Raw genomic sequence first — 26,457 nt, 5'->3', positions numbered from 1 at the left:
AGTTCAGTCAGTCGAAGGAGGGTGTCAGTGGAAGGGTACGGTTGGTACGGCGGGAAAGGAAGAAGCGGAGGGCTTGGAGGCCTTTGTGGTGGACCAGCTTTTTTGCCACAGCTCTGCCTCATCATCATGGGCTCCCATGGCTGCTGTTGGGTGGGGGCTGTGAGGAGGCTGGGGTGGACAGTGGTTTCAGTGGGTGGTCTGGCACCTGGTAGCTGTGGGGCTCCCTCATGAACACAAATGAGCTGCAAATCAAACAATTCAAGGCAGCCTCATGTCAGAGAGAGAGAGAGAGAGAGAGAGAGAGAGAGAGAGAGACAGGTCGTGCTGAAATAACGGCAGTCAGGTGAGGTAAACTACTGCAGTATCCATGATTAAAGTGATTCATGTGATGCTCAGCAAGATTTCTGGTCCCCACAATTAAAACTCTTGCAAGTGAAATGATGCCAAAAGGGGAAGCACCAAATGTAGATTCCATGTACAGTCGTTCCTGCTATAAAGCGAGTTTCTTCAATGCGAACTGGCTATAATGTGATTGAAGTATCTAGACCACCATTCTGGGGAAGGTGGGACCTGTACAAGCAGGACGGGTTGCACCTGAACCAGAAGGGCACCAATATCCTGGGAGGTAGGTTTGCTAGCACTCTTCGGGTGTTTTAAACTAATTTGGCAGGGGGATGGGATCCGGACTTGTAGTCCAGCAAGTAGGTTAGCTGTTTTTCAGGATGTCCAAGAATGTAGGGAGGCTGTGGAGAAGGTAGCACTGACAGGGAATACTTTCAGACACAGAGATGAGTTCAAGTGCGTATACTTCAATGCAAGGAGTATCAGAAATAAGGTGGGTGAACTTAAGGCGTGGATCGGTACCTGGGACTACGATGTTGTGGCCATCACGGAAACGTGGATAGAAGAGGGACAGGCATGGTTGTTGGAGGTTCCTGGTTACAGATGTTTCAGTAAGATTAGGGAGGGTGGTAAAAAAGGAGGGCGGGGGTTGGCGTTGCTAATTAGAAATGGTATAATGGCTGCAAAAAGGCAGTTCGAGGGGGATCTGCCTTTGGAGGTAGTATGAGCTGAAGTCAGAAATAGGAAAGGAGCAGTCAACTTGTTGGGTGTTTACTATAGGCCCCCCAATAGCAGCAGTGATGTGGAGAAACAGATTGGGGAACAGAATTTGGAAAGGTGCAGAAGCCACAGGATAGTAGTCATGCGCGACTTCAACTTCACAAATATTGATTGGAAGCTCTTTAGATCAAGTAGATTGGACGGAGCGGTGTTTGTACAGTGTGTCCAGGAAGCTTTTCTAACTCAGTATGTAGATTGTCTGACCATAGGGGAGGCCATATTGGATTTGGTACTTGGTAACGAACTGGGACAAGTGATGGGCTTGTCAGTGGGTGAGCATTTTGGTGATGGTGACCACAATTCTGTGACTTTCACCTTGATTATGGCGAGAGATAGGTGCGTGCAACAGGATAGGTTTTACAATTGGGGGAAGGGTAAATACGATGCTGCAAGACAGGATCTGAGGAGCATAAGTTGGGAGCATAGGCTTCAGGGAAAGATGTCGTTGAAATGTGGAACTTTTTCGAGGAACAGATATGACATGTCCTTGATATGTATGTACCTGTCAGGCAGGAAAGAGATGATCGTGTGAGGAAACCTTGGTTGACGAGGGAGGTTGAATGTCTAGTAAAGAGGAAGAAGGAGGCTTACATAAGGTTGAGGAAACAAGGTTCAGACAGAGCGTTGGAGGGATACAGGATAGCCAGGAGGGAGCTGAAGAAAGGGATTAGGAGAGCTAAGAGAGGGCATGAAAAATCTTTGGCGGGTAGGATCAAGGATAACCCCAAGGCCTTTTACATGTATGTGAGAAACATGAGAATGACGAGAACGAAGGTAGGTCTGATCAAGGACAGTAGTGGGAGACTGTGTATTGAGTCGGAAGAGATAGGAGAGGTCTTGAATGAGTATTTTTCTTCAGTATTTACAAATGAGAGGGACCATATTGTTGAAGAGGAGAGTATGAAATGGACTAGTAAGCTAGAGGAGATACTTGTTAGGAAGGAAGATATGTTGGGCATTTTGAAAAACTTGAGGATAGACAAGTCCCCCGGGCCTGACGGGGTATATCCTAGGATTATGTGGGAAGCAAGAGAGGAAATTGCAGAGCCGTTGGCAATGATCTTTTCGTCTTCACTGTCAACGGGGGTGGTACCAGGGGACTGGAGAGTGGCGAATGTTGTGCCCCTGTTCAAAAAAGGGAATAGGGATAACCCCGGGAATTACAGGCCAGTTAGTCTTACTTCATTGGTAGGCAAAGTAATGGAAAGGGTACTGAGGGATAGGATTTATGAGTATCTGGAAAGACACTACTTGAATAGGGACAGCCAGCACAGATTTGTGAAGGGTAGGTCTTGCCTTACAAGTCTTATTGAATTCTTTGAGGAGGTGACCGAGCATATGGATGAGGGTAGAGCAGTGGATGTAGTGTACATGGACTTTAGTAAGGCATTTGATAAGGTTCCCCATGGTAGGCTTATGCGGAAAGTCAGGAGGCATGGGATAGTGGGAAATTTGGCCAGTTGGATAGAGAACTGGCTAACTGGTCGAAGTCAGAGAGTGGTGGTAGATGGTAAATATTCAGCCTGGAGCCCAGTTACAAGTGGAGTTCTGCAGGGATCAGTTCTGGGTCCTCTGCTGTTTGTAATTTTTATTAATAACTTGGAAGAGGGAGTCGAAGGGTGGATCAGTAAATTTGCAGACGATACGAAGATTGATGCAGTTGTGGATAGTGAGGAAGGCTGTTGTCGGCTGCAAAGGGACTTAGATATGATGCAGAGCTGGGCTGAGGAGTGGCAGATGGAGTTCAACCCTGTCAAGTGTGAGGTTGTCCATTTTGGAAGGACAAATGAGAATGCGGAATACAGGGTTAACGGTAGGGTTCTTAGTAAGGTGGAGGAGCAGAGGGATCTTGGGGTCTATGTTCATAGCTCTTTGAAAGTTGCCACTCAGGTGGATAGAGCTTGTAAGAAGGCCTATGGTGTATTAGCGTTCATTAGCAGAGGGATTGAATTCAAGAGTTGTGAGGTGATGTTGCAGCTGTACAGGACCTTGGGGGCCACATTTGGAGTACTGTGTGCAGTTCTGGTCGCCTCACTTTAGGATAGATGTGGAAGCTTTGGAGAGGGTGCAGAGGAGATTTACCAGGATGTTGCCTGGAATGGAGAGTAGGCCGTACGAGGATAGATTGAGAGTGATAGGCCTTTTCTCATTGGACCGGCGAAGGATGAGGGGTGACTTGATAGAGGTTTATAAGATGATCAGAGGAATAGATAGAGTAGACAGTCAGAAACGTTTTCCCCAGGTACAACAGAGTGTTACAAGGGGACATAAATTTAAGGTGAAGGGTGGAAGGTATAGGGGAGATGTCAGGGTTAGGTTCTTTACCCAGAGAGTGGTGGGGGCATGGAATGCGCTGCCTGTGGAAGTGGCAGAGTCAGAATCATTGGTGACCTTTAAGTGGCAATTGGATAGGTACATGGATGGGTGCTTAAGCTAGGATAAATGTTTGGCACAACATCATGGGCCCAAGGGCCTGTTCTGTGCTGTATTGTTCTATGTTCTATGTTCTATGTTCTCTTTGCAGAATGTAAACTTTCCTTATCTGTATTGGCTGTAGTGTGATGCGGGTCCCATTAGTTTAAATGGTGCTGGTAATGCGTGATTTTCTTTTAACGAGGGATTGCAAAGGTACGGAACTATCACGTTATATCAGAAGAGACAGTACAAGTTTTCTTTCACCAACGTTCAAGAACTGGGTGAGTTCTTTCTTTACAGAGCTGAAGAGATCAGGACCAGTTTGTAAATCTGGTGCAGATTAGGTAATGACATTGCAATGACCCACAAGCTATAGGTCATATCTGCTTTTGGTGGTCAGCCCATTTTGGCACAGAAGTGACTGCGTTTCAAGATTTTTCCATCAAGTCTTTAGCACTGACACCATACCCTTTGATCCCTTTAGTCCTAAGAACTATACCTAACTCCTCACTGATAACAGTTAATGATTTGGCCTCAACCACTGCTGGGGCAAAGAATTGCACAGACTCAGCACTCTCTGCGTGAAGAGATTTCTTCTCAGCTCAGTCCTAAATGGCCGAACCTATACCCTTGGACTGTGAACCCCCTCAACCCCAGTTTTGGACTCCCTGGTCATTAGGAACATTCTTTCTATGATTATCCTGTCCAGTCCCATTAGAATTTTATTAGTTTCAGTGAGATCCTCCTTAGTCTTCAAAATTCCAGTGAATATGGGCCTAACCCCCCTGTCCCTTATGATTCTGGAGATTGCTGTCAGATTTTCACAACTACAGAAATGCCTCAATAATTCCCATAGCATTGGGTATCAGCACTCTTTGAGATAGTCACAGTTCCAAAATTGAGTTGATGTATGAACACTTTCCAGATTGGAATTCTACTCTTCAGTCAAGTTGCTTTAGGACTGAGACATGGATCGTTATCCTCTTGACCTTTGGTTCTTGCAATGTCTTCAAGCTAGGTAGATATTTGTTATCAATCAAACAAGTCAATGATCAGCAGGCTTCAGAATCCTGCATGAACTGTGTGTTTAAAACATTACTTAGATATTTGACTTGAAAGATGATTCAGGAGATGCCAGTACTTTGATCTAAGATGCCTCCATGTGGTTTTCTAATTGGCAGAAGGCGATATTTATCATAACAACGCCATGTTGAACCCACTTTGACGATAGGAGAATACCATTTGCATTGACTTTTCCCATGCTATTTTTTTCCAGATAACAGAGTCATTGCACAACACTGACATCAAATCTCCCAGAAGGAAGCTCTCTCTTCATTTGGACTGACAGCTTGGACTTCTTCAAAGTTAAAATAGAACTTCTAAGTCAATCATTGGGGTGTACGTATTAATGACTGTGGAATATTAATAGCTGAGCTGGAGGTGCAGTTTTCTGAATCTTCCATTTGTACAACTCAAAGTTCTGGCATTGCATCCAACATCTTATTCTGGATGGCTAAACCAACTCTAGGTATGAGTCTTGCTGTCTGTCTTGTCTTTCAGGTGGAAGGTGTAACCCCCTTTTTCTTCCCTCTTCCCACAAAGGTATTTCTCACCGAAGGCAACATTGTCACTTTGAAGTCTTCATAAGTCACAGGCTATAGTTGCAGTTCTTCTCAGCTGGCTGTCACAGATTATTTGTGGCAACAAGTCAAGATACTAGTTTTAGAATTACCTTTCGATGAACATGAAAGTTGTGATCCAGAAGCAGGAGAAATTGGGACACCTACTTTTCAGACCTTTTTCCCAGCTACTTCCCCATTTCAGGGGAGGTGAGGCTATCCTGAAAAGTGCTGCCCAGTCAGAGATGCTACTGCCTCAAGGCACCTCTATCCCAACACAGGTATCATATTTGTCACCTGGGTGTGGATTCTTCACTAGCAATTCCCAGGTTCACAGCCTTTTCCCTGTCACCAGTTCTCCCACCACCCACAGGAATGAACAAATAAACCATGACAGAGTCCTGTGTGTGACTTTATTGAACACGAGAATGTTGGATTGCAGTTATTGCCCCTATGATCTTGGTGAGTTGGTGATCATACTTTGGTTTTGCACCATCGTGTAATGAGAACGGTTCCCTCCTAATAGCGATAGGCTAACTGAAACATTTGTTTTCCATGTGCATTGCTAGACCTTACATTGAATGTTCCACTAACCAACAGTGATAATGTGCGTCAAACACTACAATCATTCAACTGATGAGCCAACATTGTGTTTACTGCCTGCCTCAATGGGACTAAGCTAATTACAAATTGTGATCCATGGTCTCACAAATGCCAACAATCCAATGTTTAGCCACCAAAGTGATGAAAATTACCAAGTGACCATTTACCACCTCAGAAAGGTTTATAAAATCATGAGGGGCATGGATAGGGTAAATAGACAAGGTCTTTTCCCTGGGCTGGAGGACTCCAGAATGAGAGGGCATATGTTTAAGGTGAGAGAGAAAAGATTTAAAAAGGGACCATAAGGGGCAATGTTTTCACGCAGAATGTGGTGTGTGTATATGGAATGAGCTGCCAGAGGAAGTGGTGGAGGCTGGTACAACATTTAAAAGGCATCTAGTTGGGCATATGAATAGCAAGGGTTTAGAGGGATATGGGCCAAGTGCTGGCAAACAGTAGTAGGTTACTCTAAGATATCTAGTCTAAGATATTAGTGGGTGGCACGGTGGCACAGTGGTTAGCACTGCTGCCTCACAGCGCCAGAGACCTGGGTTCAATTCTCGCCTCAGGCGACTCTCTGTGTGGAGTTTGCACATTCTCCCCGTGTCTGCGTGGGTTTCCTCCGGGTGCTCCGGTTTCCTCCCACAATCCAAAAAAAATGTGCAGGTTAGGTGAATTGGCTATGCTAAATTACCCATAGTGTTAGGTGAAGGGGTAAATGTAGGAGTAAATGGGTCTGGGTGGTATACGCTTCAGCGGGTCGGTGTGGACTTGTTGGGCCGAAGGGCCTGTTTCCACACTGTAAGTAATCTAATCTAGTCAACGTGGATGGGTTGGACCAAAGGGGCTATTTCCATGCTGTACATCTCGATGACACTCTGACTCTGAAAAAGATCCCTAATTTGATGGCAGCCTTTCTCAGTCTAAAATGTTAAGTGCTCTTTTGATGCTGAATGATTACTAGTAGGCTCCCAGTGTTTCAGCTTTGGATTTGTGATGAATAACACCCTTGGGTCTGAATTAGAGGATCACTCCAGAAACACCAGCACACAATCCAGGCTGTCAGTCCAGTACTGCACTGCAAGAATGTTATACTGGAGTATGGCCTTTCTTTCGGATGTGATATTAATCTGAGATCCCATCTGTTCTCAGATGAATGCAAAGGATCCCATGGCAATATTTTGAAGAGGAACAGGGGAGTTCTCTTGGCTGATGCTCATCTACACCCTACCTGAACAGAAATCTTGTTGATTCTCTCATTGCTGCTTATGAGAACTTGCAAATTGATGGATACATTTCCTTTATTGTAACAGTGACTACACTTTATTGAAAATAAGATTTGTAAATTATGTTCTAAACTTATCATAAAATGCTTTGGGAGAAACTGAGGTAGTGAAATGTGCTATATAAATGCAAGCACTTTATTCCCTTTCTTTCCAGATTGTCAGCAGTTGCAGTTTTCATTTTCATCCACCTTTATGACATGAATTGGAAGATTGCTGTGGAACTCACTGACGGCATGTTCCTAGGAGTTCTCGAGAGGGAGATAGTAATTAAGTGTTAAGCCTGGAAGAGAAAAACCATGTTGTAATTGCTGTTTTGGAACCTATTATTCTCCAGTGAAGGTAATTGTTGATCTATACAAGCTTTGTCTGACCACTGACCTCATGCCCCGGTTTGTACAAGCAAGTGGGCCAGGGACAATCTAGTCCACAGGAAATAGAGATATTGGTCCCTGCTTTTAGTAAGGCTGAGTGAACTTACCAAAGTCTGAATCAGACTTTTTTTTATATAGATTCAGGAACACATTCTAGTTGCAACCATATGGATATAAAGTAAAAAGTTGTTGAAGTTTGGTACAGTTGTATAAAGCCCTCCTACACATGCAGTACCACATCATTGTACAGTACCTCAGGGGAGGAGGATATATTGTCAATCCCCTGCTGGGTGAAGTCATCTGGTTTGGTTGTGATGGCATCACTAGCTTCTATTTGTATTCTGTCAGCATTTGTAGATGTGGTTAATAATGTGAGAATGAACAGGTTCATTGAGGTTTAGATATTGGTCAGCACACCAGGGATAACATCCGTGTCCATTTGGTGCCATGGGATGTTTTTCATCCACCCGAGCAGGCAGATGGAACCTTATCAAGTGAAGAGTCTCATCCAAAAGACAGCTTTGCCCATTTGTTACTGCACCAGAGTGTCAGGCTTGATGCATGTGCTCAAGTTCTGGAGTGGGAGGCAAGTTGAACCTAGTGACTGAGGCAAGAGTTCTACCAACTGAGGCACAGCTGACACATTCATAGTAAAAGGACTATGCAACCAGAGAATCTTGCTGAACTGTAAAGTCCTCTGGATCTGATAATAGACATTTTTTCCTGCGTGACTACAGATATAAACTTCAAAAACCACTTCATTGGCTTCGGGATATCCTGTCATTATGAAGGGCACAATATAAACTTAAGTCTTTATTTTCTTGGAAGTCATAGCATCGTAGCAGTTGGTTACTACTGACCTCAGGGATACACAGCCATTGAGAGTCAAACAATGAGAAGTAAAGGTAAAACAGCTATAGTCCCAGGGGACCATGATCCTGCTTTCTCATTAGAGAGAATTGGCTGGTGGTGAGTTTCACCTGAACATCCCCATATCTCAGGTATGGGAGTAGGCAGCATCGTCATGGTAACCTCAGTCAGTGTAGGACCTGAACCCACACTGTTGCGATCACAAGGCAGCTGTCTAGCCCACTGAGTTAACTAATCCTCAAATATGTAGTAAAACAAGTACCAGAGGAACATTGAAGTATCCAAATAGCAACTAATTGCAGCAAGAGCTTAAGCTTCAAGAAAAGCCATGAAATCCCACAGTAACCATGGACACAATTAGTCTTCTATCCATATTTTCCTGACTTTTGTATAAGGGAATTAAACATTTCACCTTCACTTATCACCCAAAGGTGCCTAGACATTGTCAAGATTCTGGAACCTTCCCATACAGGTATAGAACAGACTTGTACTGAGAAAGAAGGAAGGATGCTGTCATTGAAAGAAACAGTTTGATCCAATCAGAAAAGATTATTCTCTGTGAGCTTTAGGAAGGAATCTATACGTTTAATTTTTATCATTGAATGACATATCTGGACTTTGAAATTTTCAGGCATCAAACCAGGAAACTGAGTGAAATGTAAACCCATGGTCCCATGCAAAGAGGAGCAAATGTTCCTGGAGTTTCGTGGCTAAAATCAGTTAAATTAAGCATCTATTTTAGTGCTATGGAATTTCTGATATCCTTATTAAATGAATAAAGTTAGTTTTATGTCAAAGGACTCAACAATTTCTGGTTGAATCAATGATCAAGAGAGAATCTTATCACAAACAGGTCTTCCAAAAAGAAGTTGCAGTTACTTTGGAGGTACAGTAACTGTTATGTAGTCAAATTTTCTCAAAGCAAGTTTCCACAAGAACAGATAAGATAAATTACTAATAGAATACTTACTGCTTGGCAATTATTCATTGGTTGGTTTTCTATCCTCATAATCACATTTCAGACAATCAAGACTCTGTTTAACAATTTGTTACCTGCTTAATATTGCTCTAATCACAATCCTATACTGTGGCCACACACACACACACTCAGAAATCAAGTGCAAGAGGTATTGCAAGTATGATTGCTTACAGCCTAATTCAGAACAAACTGAAAGTTTACAACTGCCAAAAAAAAATCCAAATAACTTCAATGCATTATTTATATTTAGACGGCACATAGTGAATGCAAATGATTCTCCTTCCAGCAATCTTTCTGGAGCTGGGTTATTTCACAAGAAAAGTGTTTTAGGCAATTTTTGTTGTGAAAAAGATTAAAGCTATCAATGAGAAGGTGCATGGGGTTGATGGACCAAGTATAGCCTGACCAACATATTGAAAGGCACTTAACCGTTACATTCCAAAAGTAAGGGACATTGGGTGAGATCAGGAGATAACTCCTGTGGAATGTAAATGTTCAGTAGCATAAACTAATGTGATTCATATTTTGTAGATTTGGTCAATTATCTCTGGGAGCTGCTCAATTTTCCCTCTACGGTATTGAATAGGTTAGCAAAGTCCCAGAACATTGCAAGTTGGATCTATTGCAGTCAGATGAATAAAGTCCATGTCTTGAATATGTTCATTTTCTTTTTTGTTTTTTATGCCGTTAAAATTGTTTTATGTTCTGTTCTATATTGAGTTCATTTACCAAAGAAATCAAAGGTGGTTGTGGTATATTGGAATAAAACTCTTAAAATCTATATTATGACGAATATAGGTACTGATTAGAGACACTCTACTTTTGAGACTTAGAAAAGTATAATGTGGTTTATATACATAGTTTGTATAGGCATAAGCACAATGGCAATGAATGTCAACATTTCTGCACAGATGAGAGCTCCCAGCCCAATGCACTTAGACTTTAAGAAATAGGGACAGAATTAGGCCGTTCGGCCCCTCAAGCCTGCTCCTGCAGTACTTGCAGCGGTGCTGATTCTGAGGGGGCTGTTCACTGCAATCCAACTTCTTTCCTTCAAAACACATATGGGTAGCAATCCTGCTTCAGAAATAGAAGAAATTTCAGAAAGTTGTGGATCCAGCCCTACTGTAGAAACAATTTGATGCGAGATTTCAATGCAGCACTGAAGGAGTGTTGCCCTGTCAGAAAGTTAAAGTTCAGCTTTATCATCTATCCGTGATCTTCAGTGACAGAGGAAACTTCAATATTATACAAAGAAAAATGCAGCGATGCTTTGGTATCTTGGTCAATGTTTGTGCTTCAATCAATAAAAGTAAAACAGATATGGATTAGATTCCCTACACTGTGGAAACAGGCCCTTTGGCCCAACAAGTCCATACCAACACTGAAGAGCAACCCACCCAGACCCATTCCCTTACAATTACCCCCTCACCTAACACTATGGGCAATTTAGCATGGCCAATTCACCTAACCTGCACATCTTTGGACTGTGGGAGGAAACTGGAGCACCCGGAGGAAACCCACGCAGACACAGGGAGAATGTACAAACTCCACACAGACACTTGCCCAAGAGTTGGTCAGTTATTGCATTATTGTTAGTGGGTCTTGTTGTACATAAATTGTCTCCTACATTTCCTACATTGTAACAATGAATGCTTCAAACTAATTAATTGACTGCAAAGTACTTTAGAGCATGCTGAGCTCACAAAAACTTGTACCTAAAAGCAAATTTCCTCTCTACACAGCATCTACCTGAAGTACCGAACATGTAAAATCCTGGGGCAATTTGGTAGAGTATATGCTGAAGCATGTTTCCCTTGTAGGGGAATCTAGAACTAGGAAGCTTTTTACAAAGAAGCTTCTTCCACTTCAGTTGGAGTTGAGATGACTGTTTTTTCTCTGAGGGTTGTCAGTCTGTGGAATTCTAACTCGGAGTGGTAGATGCAGGGCCATTGAATATTTTCAAAAACAAAGTAGTTTCTTCACTAACAAGAAAATCAAAGTGTATATGGGTATCCAAGAAACTGAGAGAAAATTACTATTAGATGAATTTACAAAGGACTCTTATGCATCTTAGATGTAATGTAATGAGCTATTAAATGTTATGTAATAAATCTGTTCTGTCTGTCAAGATTGATCCTCTCTTCTGCCAGAGATTTTGCATGAGCACCCTCCTCCTCTTGGTCTCAGTAACTCAGGCCAAAACCAGTGAAAAGATTGAGTGGAGGTGAATTTACTCAAGGTATCTCAAATGGTTCTGTAGGACACAGTCACAACATATACCATGCTGACAAAGACAGAGTTAGCCATGGGGTATAGCATAGTAGCAGCAGATGGGCACCACTGTCTCTGGTAATATTCCAGTAATGGTGTCTCCGACAAAAGCCACAGCCAACAGAGGAGAAGAGCAAGGAAATCCACTCAAATTGCATATCATTGGGTAAAAATCCTTTCGCTCCCTTCTTAACAATATTGTGGGTCTTCCTATAGCACATGGACTGCAGCGATTCAAGATGGCAGCTCACAACAACCTTCTCAAGGGCAACTAGGGATGGACAATAAGGCTAGGTGAAAGTGGGTACTGCAGATGCTGGAGATCAGAGTCTAGATTAGAGTGATGCTGGAAAAGCACAGCAGATCAGGCAGCATCTGAGGAGCAGGAAATTGACGGTTTGGGCAAAAGGAATTCCTGAAGGGTTTTTGCCTGAAACATCAATGGACAATAAGGCTGGCCAGCCAGCCACACCCACATCTCAGTGATAAAGCTAGGGAGAAAATCAAAATCTGCTATTTCCTCATTTTAAAAGGATTTCAGTGATCTTTAAATGTTTGAAAGTACCATTTCAGCATAAATAGAAGGAGAATTGTAAAACAGAAGGTTTTCAACTTCAACAAAAATTGAAGAAAATTCCTAAGATGATAACATTTAGTCATCACATTGCTATTGGTGGAACCTTGTCAACAAACTGAACTCTATGTTTGTCCATAAAAGATGAGAAAACGCTTCAAAAGTAGTTATCCATTGTTTTACTGATTGAGGATGATCAGCCATGATCATAATGAATGGTGGTGCAGGCTCAAAGGGCAGAATGGCCTACTCCTCCACCTATTGTCTAATGTCTATTGTTTTGGGCTGTCCTGAGAATGTGCAAGGTACTAAATAAATGCAAAGGTTTTTTAAAAAATGTTTTGTCACTGTGACATTGCTGGTTCTTTCCTTTGTTTACTCTCATTTAATCTGTTTTTCTCTGCCAGACTTATATTTTCCACAGTCAACCTTCTTGCAGAGAATGTAGTTATTCTATTTCCTGAGGCACAATGAGAAATTTGGCAGCCATTTTGAAACTGGTGAGGGCAAAAAGCAGAGCAAGATTCCATAGAACTGCAAGTTTGTCACTTACGTTCCCATAACTTGGCTACAAATCAAAGCTCCTGTTGTAGATAAGAATTCTCTCATATCTGGGAAATAGGAATTAATGTCAAACATATTCGTGCATCACTTTCATGAAAATTTGGTAATGTAACTATCTAAAAGAGAAAGGTGTATTCTCAAAGATATTTGATAGTATAACTAATGGAGAAAAAAACCAAGGAAAATAAAACAATAAAGAGAAATTTCATGATGTCACGAGGAAACTAATGCATTATTAATGTTTCACATATTCTGGAGGTGTTTCAAGTAAAGTACAAAAGAAAATAGCTTACATTAAGAATATCATTTACAGTGGAGGGAAAATCCCAGTAAGGTCAACAATCCTATCTTGTATACAATTCTCATCCATGTTTTTCAATCCCTCTCTGGCCATATCCCTCTGTCTTTGTAATCCCCACCAAAACCACAAACATCTGAAATCCCTGTGCCCCTTGCATTTTAGGCAAACGTCCCTGCTTGCCTTTGATTGCTGCCCTGTGGAAGCCCACCTTTCTGCTATCTAGGCCGAACCACGAATCTCCATCTCTAAGCCTTTCTATTTCTTTAATTTTGCCTCATTTAAGGGAGCCCCTGTGAGCTTACCTTTTTGATAAAACTTTTGGTTACCTGTCCTAATAGCCTTTCCAGTTGATCAACAACAATTTGGATTCAGAACACACAGGTAAACTGCATTGGTCATTGTATACTTCATTAAAGGCACTTTGTAAAAACAGGATGCTGTTGTTGTTTTAGCTCCAGGTGAATGAAGGTCTGCAATGGGAATGTAATTTTGTGATACTGTTCATCTATTAGATAAGGAAGCATAATGCTGGTGAGACAAACTCACTGAGGCCAAATGGTGCAGTGAACAATAATCCTTGCTCTTCACCTCATTGCTTATAGCATGAGGAGCACATCATCCTTGTACTACAGTGTGAGAAAAGGCCTGCCACCCTGCCAACCCACGATAGGCCCACAAAAAGCAAAATTGGCCAACGGTACCAAAAAACACCCAGAATGTCTCAGCAGGGACCAAGCAGGCTGACAAGCCAAACTAGGCAGCACTCACAGACAAGGGAATACACTTCAAGCTCCCACTAACAATGCCAGGGCAACACAGCTATCCCAAAGCCCTGAGGGCAGTTTCGCCACCCAGCAATACCAAAGCCACACAGAGCAGGCCAGACTGAAAGGCCCCAGCAACAGCATTGTCCCCCCAGGACAAGACAATGGAAGCACCTCACCACTTCAGAGGAGACATTAACACCTACCTGTGAAGAGGAATGGAACCATCAATACTGTCAGAGTGTTGCATTGTGAGAAGGAATAGGGCATTCATCTGATAACTGTTTCGGATTAGCATCCTTGTAACCAGATTACTCCATTTCTAGATACACTGTACTTTCCCCATTTTTAATTAGCCTAATTGTGCAGCATTATTTTAAAACTGGTCTCATCTTCAGCTCTGGGAAGAGAAATTCTGATCCACCTGTACAGACGGTCAGTCCTGTGTTAGCCTGGTCAGTTTCTCTACCAGCGATAGAGTTTTTAATACACAGCATATTCAATTTCACCTGGTCTGGTTTGTGTGGTCTTTACTTTATTGGGAAAATTTCTCCCACATACGGAGTTCAAATTATCCCAGAAACAAGCTGGGTTTAGTAGCAGCAGCAGAGTTGAGCTGTGTGGTTTTTCATCTTTCATGTGGGCCTTATTTTAAAAATTTCAAATAACTAACCTTTTGTGATGTTACATGAGATTCAACCAGACTGCACAAAGGTAATAAAACAGGCATCATTTATTTCACTCCCATCAAATCACTATAAACATTAATGGAAAAACTTAACTCAAAGCAACAAGCTATTTACATAGTGTACTTAGGGCTGACACTCCAGATGCACCAAGATACCACCGATAGCATTGCTCCTGATCTCTAGCTCTGGGGCTCTTAGCGGATGCCAGATCCTATTGTTAATTTACTGTAGCCACATGAATCCAATTATCAGCAACATGATGAGAGTCTTCCTCCTTGTGACCTCTCAATATCAAGGCCTGCCTGCCCAGGACTGCAGCAGCATGTCTTTTCCAATTCCATTTCCTGGTCCTCGCACTATCAGATGTATAGCCTTAGCTCCTTCGCACTCAGGTTTCTGCCTCTAGCTCTGCCCCTCTGTTAGCTCACTGTTCAGGTTCACACCAACAACCCCCCCTCCCCCTCACTCCCTCCCCCCCAATCCCCTCACCAATCTGTCCTGGGGGAGCTTAACAGGGTTGGCCAGCATTCCAAAGGGCAGCTATTCCTGTTGGTGGTGACCTAATGCCCAGCAGTGTATGCCCCACATAACCTGTCATCCATTGTTTGGTTAGAAATAAGGTGCAAGGGAATGGGAAAAGGTAGGAGATTAGCACTAGGCAATGGTGCTGTAGAGCTGGGATAGGTACGATGGGCCAAATGACCTCCTCTACTGTAACAATGCTGTAATCCAGGCCTGCACTAATATTGGAAGTTGGAATGCGGAGGTCCTGATCACCTCTGCCACTAGTGATTTACTGGTAACAGCCCTGCAATACACTGCAAACAGCGAAACTATAAAGAGATATGTAAAATCACAAAATCTCAGCACTCAATAGTGTTGTTCAGCCTAGCAGGTTTTTAAAAGCACTGACAAATACCCCATTCCCTTGCTCCTTCCTCATTTCTGTAACTTTCTCATGTTTCCTTGAGAAAACTATTCTCAAACCTGGTTCTAGTTCCCATTCTGGTCATGACACTCAGCACTTAGACCAACAACATTTTCATGCAAGCTTAACATCATAGAATCCCAACAGTGCGGAAGCAGGCCATTCAACCCATTCAGACCCACCCCCGTACCCTGGATTTCCCATGGCTAATCCACCTGGCCTGCACAACCCTGGACACTATGGGCAATTTAGCATGGCCAATCCTCCTAACCTGCCCATCTTTGGATTGTGGGAGGAAAACAGAGTACCCAGAGGAAACCTCACGCGGACACCGGGAGAATGTGCAAACTCCACACAGACAGTCCCCCGAGGCTGGAATTGATCGTGGAACCCTGGTGCTGTGAAGTAGTAATGCTAACCACTGAGCCACTGCTCTGCCCCAATCATTATGCAGTTCCACAATGCACATTAAATCACAGTTTCCAAGGACCTGTATGGTTGGAGGTGAAACCATGCAGGATTTATTGTCAGTTCAGGTGCATGACAACTTCTAGTCTTCGAAGTAGACTGGATACATGTGTTGTTTCAAATCCACTCCATGAAATCAAATGGAGGGAGACAAATCAGTAACAGCCAAATCCTGCGAGAAAGACTCGCTCTGGCATAGAGGCAAAACATGACGACTCAACCCTATGCATTCCTTTCCTACTCAGTCTTGCAGTCACATAATATTGAGTGATAACATTAAGGTTAAGGGAGCGAATTTCACATTTTGAAATTACACTAGTCTGGGAGACAAATGAATAGATTCATTTGTGAAGGTTTCCTTTTATCCTTGAACCAGCATCAAAATATCACGTTACTCATTTCTACAAAGGCACTGATCAGAACATTTGATACAACAAATTCTTAAACTCTTCAAGGTCTAGATTTAGTGGTAATTTAAAATTTTCTATTGAAAATATGGAGAGTCAGATATATACCAAGGCAGACAGATTGAATCAGTGACATTACCGGGTAAATGCATCATTTGTGATCTATAAAACCATAAAATTGTATTAATGATACAAATAACTCTTTTCTAAATAGAAGCAAAAGGTGCTTTGTATAGTTGCTCACAGACAGAAGCATATTATCGAGCCCAAAGCTCTGCCATCTCTTTTAAGGACTTTTCAATTAATCCCTGCTCTTCCCCCACTGCCTGCAATTATTTATTTTCAAATCTTTAGCCTTTTGAGAGTTATTAAATCAACTTTCAATGCCAAAATATTACCTAAATTGCAATCAGTGCATTTGGGATTATGAAGTTTACCTTCTGAGTTTTTTGCCTATGAGTTGCTGTTGAATACTCAAGCAATGGAGACCTAACATTTCAAAAGGATTTGTATTGGCTGTCCGCAGTTGGTGTTAATGGGGTGATGGTGGAAGTCACACATCAGAATCAAAACAAATATAAGTTAAATGACAGATTCTCACTTTAATGCTATAGTCAGTGACTGAACCCTTTCACAGTTAAAAATATCAAATACATTCAATGCACAAACATTTCATTCTGCAACTGAGTAAAGACCTCACCTTGACTTGTATCAATCACATTCCAAATGGATGATTGATTTTACACTGGACACCAGAAATCGAATTTAGGGTATCCAAGCTGGACAAACTGTAACAAAAAGTGGTATAAATAAAGATTGATGCCGAACCATTGGATGCCTCTACAGGGAAAGCTGAAAGTACTGCAGGTGCCGGACCACAAGAGGTTGCTGGCCGAGAGTGCTGGATTAGGAAAATGCAATCTGTAACCTGTTCTATTACGTTGTGTAGTTACTCGTGTGCTGTAGAAAATGCAGTAGCCAACTTGTGCCCATCAGTCTCCCACAAGTTACAGAGCAATTAATGACAGCATTGTTTGTTTTGGGTATTGGTTGAGTGATTAATAACACAGGCATTTACATTTGGCACAGAAAGTGTGGAAGAAGCTTAGCAGCTCTAACAGCATCTGCAGAGAGAAGGTCAGAGTTAAATTTCGAGTCCAATCTTTAGACCTGCTGAGTTTCTTCAGCACTTTCTGTTCTCAGACCTCTAGCATATTTTGCCTTATATCTGTCAAACATTTGCATTCATAATTCTTTGCTTTATTTTGCAACCAGAGTCACTTTTAGACATTGTCAAGTCAGATCTGACAAAATGTCATCTGTTTCTCAGTGGGATGTAGACTTGCTGATGAGTCACAGATTTGAACTGCCATCCAGAAACTTCAGTTTGAAATCTAGACTAATACTGCAGAGCAGTATCCAGGGACAGCTGCACTGTTGGAGGGGCTTTCTTCCTGAGGAGATGTTAAACTGTGACTTCCTCTTGCAGGTGATTATAAAATATCCTGCAGCATTATTCCAAAAAGAATAGGGATTTTCTCCCAGGTCTCCTGGTCAATATTTACCTTTCAACACACAGCACTAAAAGAAGTCACCTGGACATATTCACTTTTCTATTTGCAGGAATTTGCTTTGTGAAAACTGACCAATGCATTTCCTACATTACAACAAGGACTACCCTTTATAAAGCACTTCACTGACTGAGACATGTTGAGAATGTGAAAAATGCTGTACAACTGGTGGACTTTATTTAAAAAGAGAAAATGGGAGACAAAACCTGCCGGTCAGTCTGAGGAAGGCTGATATGACGCCATTTTGGACTTGAACACTTGGTCTTAAACTGCACAGCAAAAATGCTCACGCATCTTCCCTGTCAGGTGTTCCCTGACCTGTTGTATATTTTATAGTACATTGTGGGGCTTTTCTCACTTCAGATTTGCATAGTCTACAGTAGGTTCTTTTTCCTTCAGGTATAGTATGGGTTAGATGCTGAGTCAAGCTCCCTCCAATTGGCCTCAGCTGTTCTCTATACTCTCAGTTGAGCATCCTGCATAGACCAGTGCAATATTTCAATTTTCCACACCATGCTTATTGCGATTGAGACGGAGATTGCCAATTTAGTGCTAATTAGTGAGGAATTATGTCCAGTTTGTGGACTTGTGCCCATTGGCAACTGGATAGAGTCTAGTCAATCTTGTGCTTAAGACCCTTATAGCTGGCTAATAGCATAGACTTTTAAGCCATCAGTCTAGGATTTGTTCCAAACCAAGTCCCAGATGTGAAGGGGCAGTCTGCGATTCTATGAGCCAAACTCCTGAAATGCGTAGTTTTCTTGGAAAGTGAATAAACCTCGATACTGGCCTACAAACTGGGTACAGCTGCTGTGGTGTTTTGCTAAATATTCAATTATTTTGATCATCATCACAGTGAATTTCAGGAGCACTGCTGGAATATTTTGGAGAAGTAGAAATTATAGCACCAAAGTAGACCATTTGGCCCAACTTATCAATGTTAGTAATCATGCACTAAGCTATGGTTTTAGAAGATCATAAAAATGTAACAGCAGAAGCTAGGTGTTGGCTCATTAGGTCTACTGTGCCACTCAGTGAAATCATGACTAATCTGATAATCCTCAACTCCACTTTCTTGTCTGTTCCCCATAACCCTTGATTCCCTTCCTGATTAAAAATCTTTGTCATGACCTTGCATATATTTATTGAACCAACATCTTTTGCAGCAAAGAATTCCACCAATTCACCACCCACAGAGAAGATATTCCTCCTCAGCTGTGTTTTAAATGTGTGACCCCCTTACTCTGGTCCTTGACTCTCCCAAGGGAGAACCGCTTTTCCACATCTATCTTACCTAGCCCCCTAAGAATCTTCTATGTTTCCACAAGGTTGTCCCTTATTCTTCTACATTCCAACAAGTGCAGGCCCAATCTCCTCAAACTCTCTTCATAAGACAATCACCCCATACCTGTTATCAGCCTCGTGAACCTTCTCTGGACAATGTCCAATGCCAGTCTCTTTCCCTAGATAAGAGACCCAAAACTGTTCTCAATATTTCAGCTTTAAAAAGATGAGTAACTTGTGTAGTTTCAGCAAATTTCTCAACTTTCATTCTCCATTCTCTTTGAAATAAAGTCCAATAATCTATTTGTCTTCTGCTAAACTTGGATCCTTGCTTTTTGTGCATCGTGGTCTAGGACTTGTTGCATTCTCAAATCATTTTGTTTCAATGTAACATAATCCTGTAAGATTTCCTTTAATTATTAAGTCAAGCTCATTACTGGAATCAGTGAACTCTTCCATTCCTTTATCACCTGTATAGTGTGACATTGGTGATGGGTGTAACTTAGAGCTTACTTGTACAGGATAAAAGGCATTATTAATACCAACAGTCCTATCTTTGATATCAACAAAACAGATCAATCATACGTGACAACTTCTTAACCTATTCCCAGCCCCACTCCCCACTGCCTTAACCCCCATTGGACAAAGGTGTGAGATTCTGAAAGGGTTGCTACTGAAGAGTGTTGTAAACATCACTAGAGATGGTGGAGTCATTTGGATATGATGGAAGAACAGTATAGGAGCTCTAAGGTGTAAGACCAAATATCGATGTCAGCCTCTTAAATCTCTGTAACAATGTCTATACCATAAGTGTACTACATACCTGATTGCTGCCATGCAATTAACTATATCTTATGACATCAGCCTCTTCTTGTTAGCCTATCAAGTAGTTTTCCTCTACCAGAGGTGAGCAAACAGACCTTTTCTCTCCTAACCCTAAAAGGGGATGGTGGGGTAGTCACTTTATAGCGAGCAATAGCACAGCGATCTCATGCAACATGATGAGCAGTGGTACAGATTGCTCTTATAACAACCCCACTCTGTGCACAGAGAATCTGCTATTTCTGATGGCAAATTGTTAGACAATCATACTGAAGTCATTATACTGATGTGTGGGCTCGCTTTAGTTTTTGCTGTCTTGAACTGCCAATCAGCAAAGGATCTCAGTGACAAACACACAGTATCATATGCAGATAGCTTTGTTTGGGAGGAATATTTTGGGTGATGTGTAGGACATTTTACATTCTTTGTTTGCATTAAGTGACAGGATTGAGCAGTCACCGTTTGATTATAAACTGGATCTGGACATGAAGTTAAGCTCTTTCACTGCTCTCTTCCAAATCTGACCTCAAAAGAACAAAGTCTCCGACAATCATGGGCAGTTCCATCTCTCTGTCACCAGAGAATTTCAAGGCCCCTTTGATAGAGTTTGCCAATTAGTGCAGGGAAACAGGCATTTCTGTGTTGGGGCTTCTTACCCACCAGAAAACAGGGTTAAGATTGCTGGGAATAAATAGTACAAACACAAAACTGTCATGGATAGGAATATAAATCAGGAACAACAACTCACCTGTATCTTTCATATTGTAAACCATCCCTGAGCAATCCACGTGCATCATCAAACTAAAGTTATTCAAACCGGAACCACACAATGGGATATTGGGAAAGCAAATTGGTTTTAGGGCAGCTTCAAGGAGTAGTGAGGGATAAAGTGAAAGAAAGTTTCAAAGCACAAATCTAGGGCCCGACGGAACTTGGAAACTTAGATGAAGAGGCCTCAAACATTGAGACCAACTGGTGGGTTGGCTTCTCAAATTCTCAATGTCAGGCCCATTGACGCAACTGTATTCAGGATCCTGGGAAGTCCAGAAGGTAACCAGCCAATGTGACTCATTCAGGGTCTGGCTGAAGAGGTGACAGCGACTGGTTGAGAATTTGCACTCTGTCTCCAGTTTTCACAATGGAGGACAGTGTAACTGTTGGAGAGCAGCTATCTAGGATGCTCCAGGCAGATGTACAGGATTACGCTGTCTGCCTGTCTGGGGATACAACCAAAATATTCATTCCTGAAGAACACTTCCACTTCCTCCAAAGTTGCCATCAGGCTGCATTCTGTTTCAAAGAACAAAGAAAATTACAGCACAGGAACAGGCCCTTCGGCCCTCCAAGCCTATTCCGATCTGGATCCTCTATCTAAATCTGTCACCTTTTTTCTAAGGGTCTGTATCCCTCTGCTCCCTGCCCATTCATGTATCTGTCTAGATACATCTTAAATGATGCAATCATGCCCACCTCTACTAGTTCTGCTGACAACACATTCCAGGCACCCACCACCCTCTGCATGAAGAACTTGTCATGTATATCTCCCCTTAACTTTGCCCCTCTCACTTTGAACCTGTGATCCCAGTAATTCAGTCTCCCACTCTGGGGGAAAAAAGCTTCTTGCTATCCACCCTGTCTATACCTCCCATGATGTTGTAGACCTCAATCAAGGTCCCCCCAACCTCCATCTTGCGAATGAAAATAATTCTAATTTACTCAATCTCTCTTCATAGCTAGCACCCTCCATACCAGGCAACATTCTGGTGAGCTTCTTCTGCACCGTCTTCAAAACATCCACATCCTCCTGGTAATGTGGCAACCAGAACTGTACACAGTATTCCAAATGTGGCCGAACCAAAGTCCTATACAACTGTAATGTGACCTGCCAACTCTTGTACTCAATACCCCATCCAATGAAGGAAAGCATGCCATATGCCTTCTTGACCACTCTGCTGACCTGCGTTGCCACCTTCAGGGAACAATGGACCTGAACACCCAGTTCTCTCTGTTTCTTTTAACTAGATTTGTTTAACAAGGAGCTGAAGTACCTTATTGATTAAGTGCCATTGCATTGGAAGTTTCTGATCACCTCTCTCATTTTCAATTGGACAAGTAATGCTTCTCTATGCTAATAAGATCTCATCCAGACAGACTTTAATCAGTTCCCCAATGAAGGTGGGTCCGGCACCCAAAAACAGTCCTGACTCTTCCGTCCCTCCCTCACGCAAGGAAAAGTCAGTTAAGAATTAAGGAAAGGTTGGGAAAGAATTTGAGGGTTTGGAAACGAGGCATGTGATTGGACTTGAGGCCAGAAATGGGGGAATGCAGAGCTTTCGGAGGGGTACAGGATTGGTTGTGGTTATAGAGGTAGGAAGGGTTATGGCCATGATTCAAAACCAAGAGCAGGAATTGTAAAATGGCAGCATTGCCTGAGTGCAAGCCGATTTAGGTGAGCTAATATAGGGGTGATAGATCACATATGGAACCATTGAATACCATTTCCAGTATGTCTTGTAGATTTGAATTTGGACTTGGCAAGTCTTCTCATCCAGCACCACCTTCTGTCCACCTCCCAGGAGATGAACATCTGCTGGAGTTTCCTGATCCGTAGTCAACCTCCTCTTTACTTCCCTGTTAACTCCTACTGTGCCCCTTATCTTTGCTACAAATGTCAATCTGTCAACTCATTTGCAGTGACTTAAATGAATGTATCATCAACAATTTCTGTACCCCATGATGAAAACCCACCCACGCTGGACCATACAGCAGTTGAGATGAAAGCCATTGCTGCTTCATTCGTAAATTATATTTCTGCCTAAAACCCCTTCCCTGTAAAACTGACAGTCCATGCCACATTCAGGAAGTTCCTGACAGATTGAACATTGGACTATTTGACCTTGTCTCACTGTGTCGGAGACGCTCACTGCATTCAGTGACTTTGTAGCAATTCCAGTTAACAAGTGCAGTGCTCAACCTGTATTTAGGATTCAATTGATACCAGAATAACAATCTCTAATACTCCAGCCATTTTATACTGCATTGATGTTTTTTGTAGCCACAACAACACCAGCTCAATGACAAAAGCTGGGAATTGAGGCTTAGTTAGTTTTGTTAACTCCCCTGCCTTTGAGTCAGAAGGTCACATCTCACTCCCAGTGCAGTACTGTTGGGTTCCTGCACTGTCGGCGATGCCATCCTTCACGCAAGACATTATTTCAGGTCCTATCTGCTTTTGCAGCTGAAAGAGAAAGAGCCCTTTGCATGATTGTGAAGAGGAGAAGGAGAGTTCTGATCAATATAATTACAATGTAACCAACAATACTAAAAGATTAAATGACCATTTATTGCGTTGCTGTCCATCCTATGTGACCTAAATAGTCACATTTCCTACATTATAATGGAGAGTACAATTGAAAAGTATTTGATTGCCTATCAAGTGATTTGTGGTGTCCTGAATGTGGTGAGGGGGGCTTTGTAAATGTACATCTCTCCTTTTAAAAATAAACCTCCCCAGTTGTTTGAGAAAGGAACATAGAGAGCTGGCTGTACCAGCTTGGCACAGGTATTCATTGCCACACTAATCTATACTTCACCATTCACCTCGATTCTCGATTTTTCAAAGCTCATTCACTAAGGTTGCTTTTTCACAAGAAGATCAGCATCAACCTTGCAGCAGAGGATGCCTCGAAAATCCGGTATTGCCACTCAACCCCTGGCTCACTCTTATTCAAGTTCATGTCAGGCTCAAACTTTGAACATAGGCCTGACTTACAACCTAATTAGCTTTGGTGTGAAGAAACATCACACTGTGCCAACACTCCAGATGCAGCACAACAGCATCCTGATCAGATGGCCTGAGATGAATAGTGAGATTAACTTTCATCGCTGGGTAAATGGTTGATATGGAATAAGCGTCTAATTTCTAACATCTTCAAGTTATTTTTCAGAGTTGGAACAGTGACGTGTAGATTACTGGGGTTGGAACTGGTTCACACTGTAACAGTTAACAGGGAAAAGGATAATATTGATGGAAAAACATGGACATTTAAGGCAAGAGCTGTAGACAATGGCTTTAGTCTCCTCAGTGTTTAATTGGAACAAATTGTCACTCGAGATTGTGATGCTGAAAAAGCACAGTAGGTCAGGTAGCATCTGAGGAGCAGGGGAATCAATGTTTCAGGCATAGGTCCTTCATCAGGAATGCAGCAGCCCTTCCTGATGAAGGGCTTATGTCTGAAACGTCAATTCTCCTGCTCCTTGGATGCTGCCTGACCTGCTGTGCTTTTCCAGCATCACATTCTCGACTCTGATCTCCAGCATCTGCGGTCCTCACTAACCTCTACAAATTGTGGTTCCTCCTACAAGGTCAGACAACATAGAGGCTAGAGACTGTGAGAACTTACAGTGAAAGAAGACTTAGTGCGATTAACATATAATGTTCAATCTTTGACTGACATCATCGAGAGGCAGCGTATAGGTGAGAAATAAAGATGGGGGGAGGTTGGGGGCAATGGAATAGGCAAGACTAGGTCCAAAGTAAATCCTGGGGAAGAGAAATAGTTGCAAGAGTATCTTTGACTACAAATGGATGCCAAAAGGTATTGACATCTGAGGCAGGGATGGAAATCCATTTGTAGAATTCCAAACGGTAAGTGTGGGCACAAATGTGAGACATAATAATGCTTTCAAGGACTTTGTGAAAGAAAGGGAATCTGGAGATGGGAGAGCAGATAGAGGGACCACTGGTGGGTTTATAAGGAGGAAGGCGGTTGTGGGTTTGAGGAGTCGGTTTTTGAAAAGCAGAAACAATATGAAAACACATGAAGAGACGGGGAAGGGACGTTCAGTGGTCAGTAGTTTACCTTGAAAGAGCCAAGAGACCAAAGAGGTGGGTTTCATGGTCAAGATGAGTTCACTGAGAATGTGAGAGCCGCTTGCTGCAGAAATATTGATGAGCAGGCTGCATGATGTTTGTGTGTAGTCTGCCTTATCCACGCCGGGTGTAGCATAATCCGAGTTTGTGCTTTAATGGCTGACATTAGGCCAAATTGAATTTTGAGCTCTATGTATTCAGGTCTGTACCGTTTGAACATAATAAAGAAGCAAAGTAGGAATCACATACGAACAGAATGTAAGTGTCTTACAAGAACATGGTGGGCAGCACAGTGGCACAGCAGTTAGCACTGCTGCCTCACAGCACCGGGGACCCGGGTTCAATTCCCGTCTCGGGCAACTGTCTGTGTGGAGTTTGCACATTCTCCCCGTGTCTGCGTGGGTTTCCTCCCACAGTCCAAAGGTGTGTAGGTCAGGTGAATGGGCCATTCTAAATTGCCCATAGTGTTAGGTGGATTAGTCAGGGGTAAATGTAGGGAAACGGGTCTGGGTGGGTTGCTCTTCAGAGGGTCGGTGTGGACTTGTTGGGCCGAAGGGCCTTTTTCCACACTGTAGGGAATCTAATCTATCTAACAATAGTATCAAAAATAGGGGTGTGATTGAGCAAATCGTGAGCTGCAGAAGTGTTAGGATAAATGGGCAGGACAGTTGGAATTTGATAACTCTGTTGTTAACTACATAGCAGAGAGATTTTCCAAGGAATCGAAGGATTGAATAATAAGTTATTATTATATAATTCTTAATTAGATACACCTTTATTAACTTAATTCATTTTGTGATAAAAGTAAATGCAGTTTTACTGACTATAAACTACATGTTTCTTCATTGAATAAAATAATGGTAAAATATTCTGGAATCCCAAGTAATAAGAATAGATACCAACTTCAGTCACCAATAAACCAACATTCAATATATTAGTCATGACTAAAATAAAAGTACAAAATGCCAGAGAAACTCTGCAGGTGTGGCAGCATCTATGGACAGAAAGCAGAGATAATGTTTCAAATCCAGTCTTTCTTTAAAACTGATAATAGTTAGGGACATATATATAAACACTGGTGACAGAGAGTAGTTGAGATGGTGGAGGGGTGGAGTGAGCAGACAGGAGGAGATGAAGCCCAGAGAGAGAGAAAGCAAGTTAAGTAGACCAAGGGATGGTTGCTGGAAATCCAGGGAAGAAGACAAGTTGATAATAGGGACTATAAGTCGGGAAAATGGTTTGGTTGTGCTGAAAGTAGCCCAGGTCGTGACAGGGCCTGGGGTGTCAGGGTAAGCAAAGAACATGGTGGAAGGTGCTCAGGCCCAGTGTTGAACCCTGAAGGTTGCAGAGTGCCCAAATGGAAAATGAGATTCTTTTCTTCCGACTTGCGCTAAACTTCACTGTAACACTGGGTATACCTGATATTGGCCAGGAAACACAGTGACTGCTTATGGCTAACCGGGAATTCAGGTACTGCTAATTGTGTTTCTAATCAGTAAACAGATAGTGACTCACGTTTACATGCCATGCACATGTGACCTTTAGCCTTTTTGTGCATTTATTGATTTTTTAAAATGAGGAAAATCAGAATGTACAGTGGTTTTCAAATGTTGAGTGTTATACTTCCTTACTCACTGATGACAGTTGATGTTTGAGAAGAGAGTGTGTGTGTG

The sequence above is a fragment of the Chiloscyllium punctatum genome, chromosome 40 (genome assembly GCF_047496795.1).
Source record: "Chiloscyllium punctatum isolate Juve2018m chromosome 40, sChiPun1.3, whole genome shotgun sequence".
Classification (NCBI taxonomy): domain Eukaryota; kingdom Metazoa; phylum Chordata; class Chondrichthyes; order Orectolobiformes; family Hemiscylliidae; genus Chiloscyllium; species Chiloscyllium punctatum.
This window is presented reverse-complemented; position numbering follows the sequence as displayed.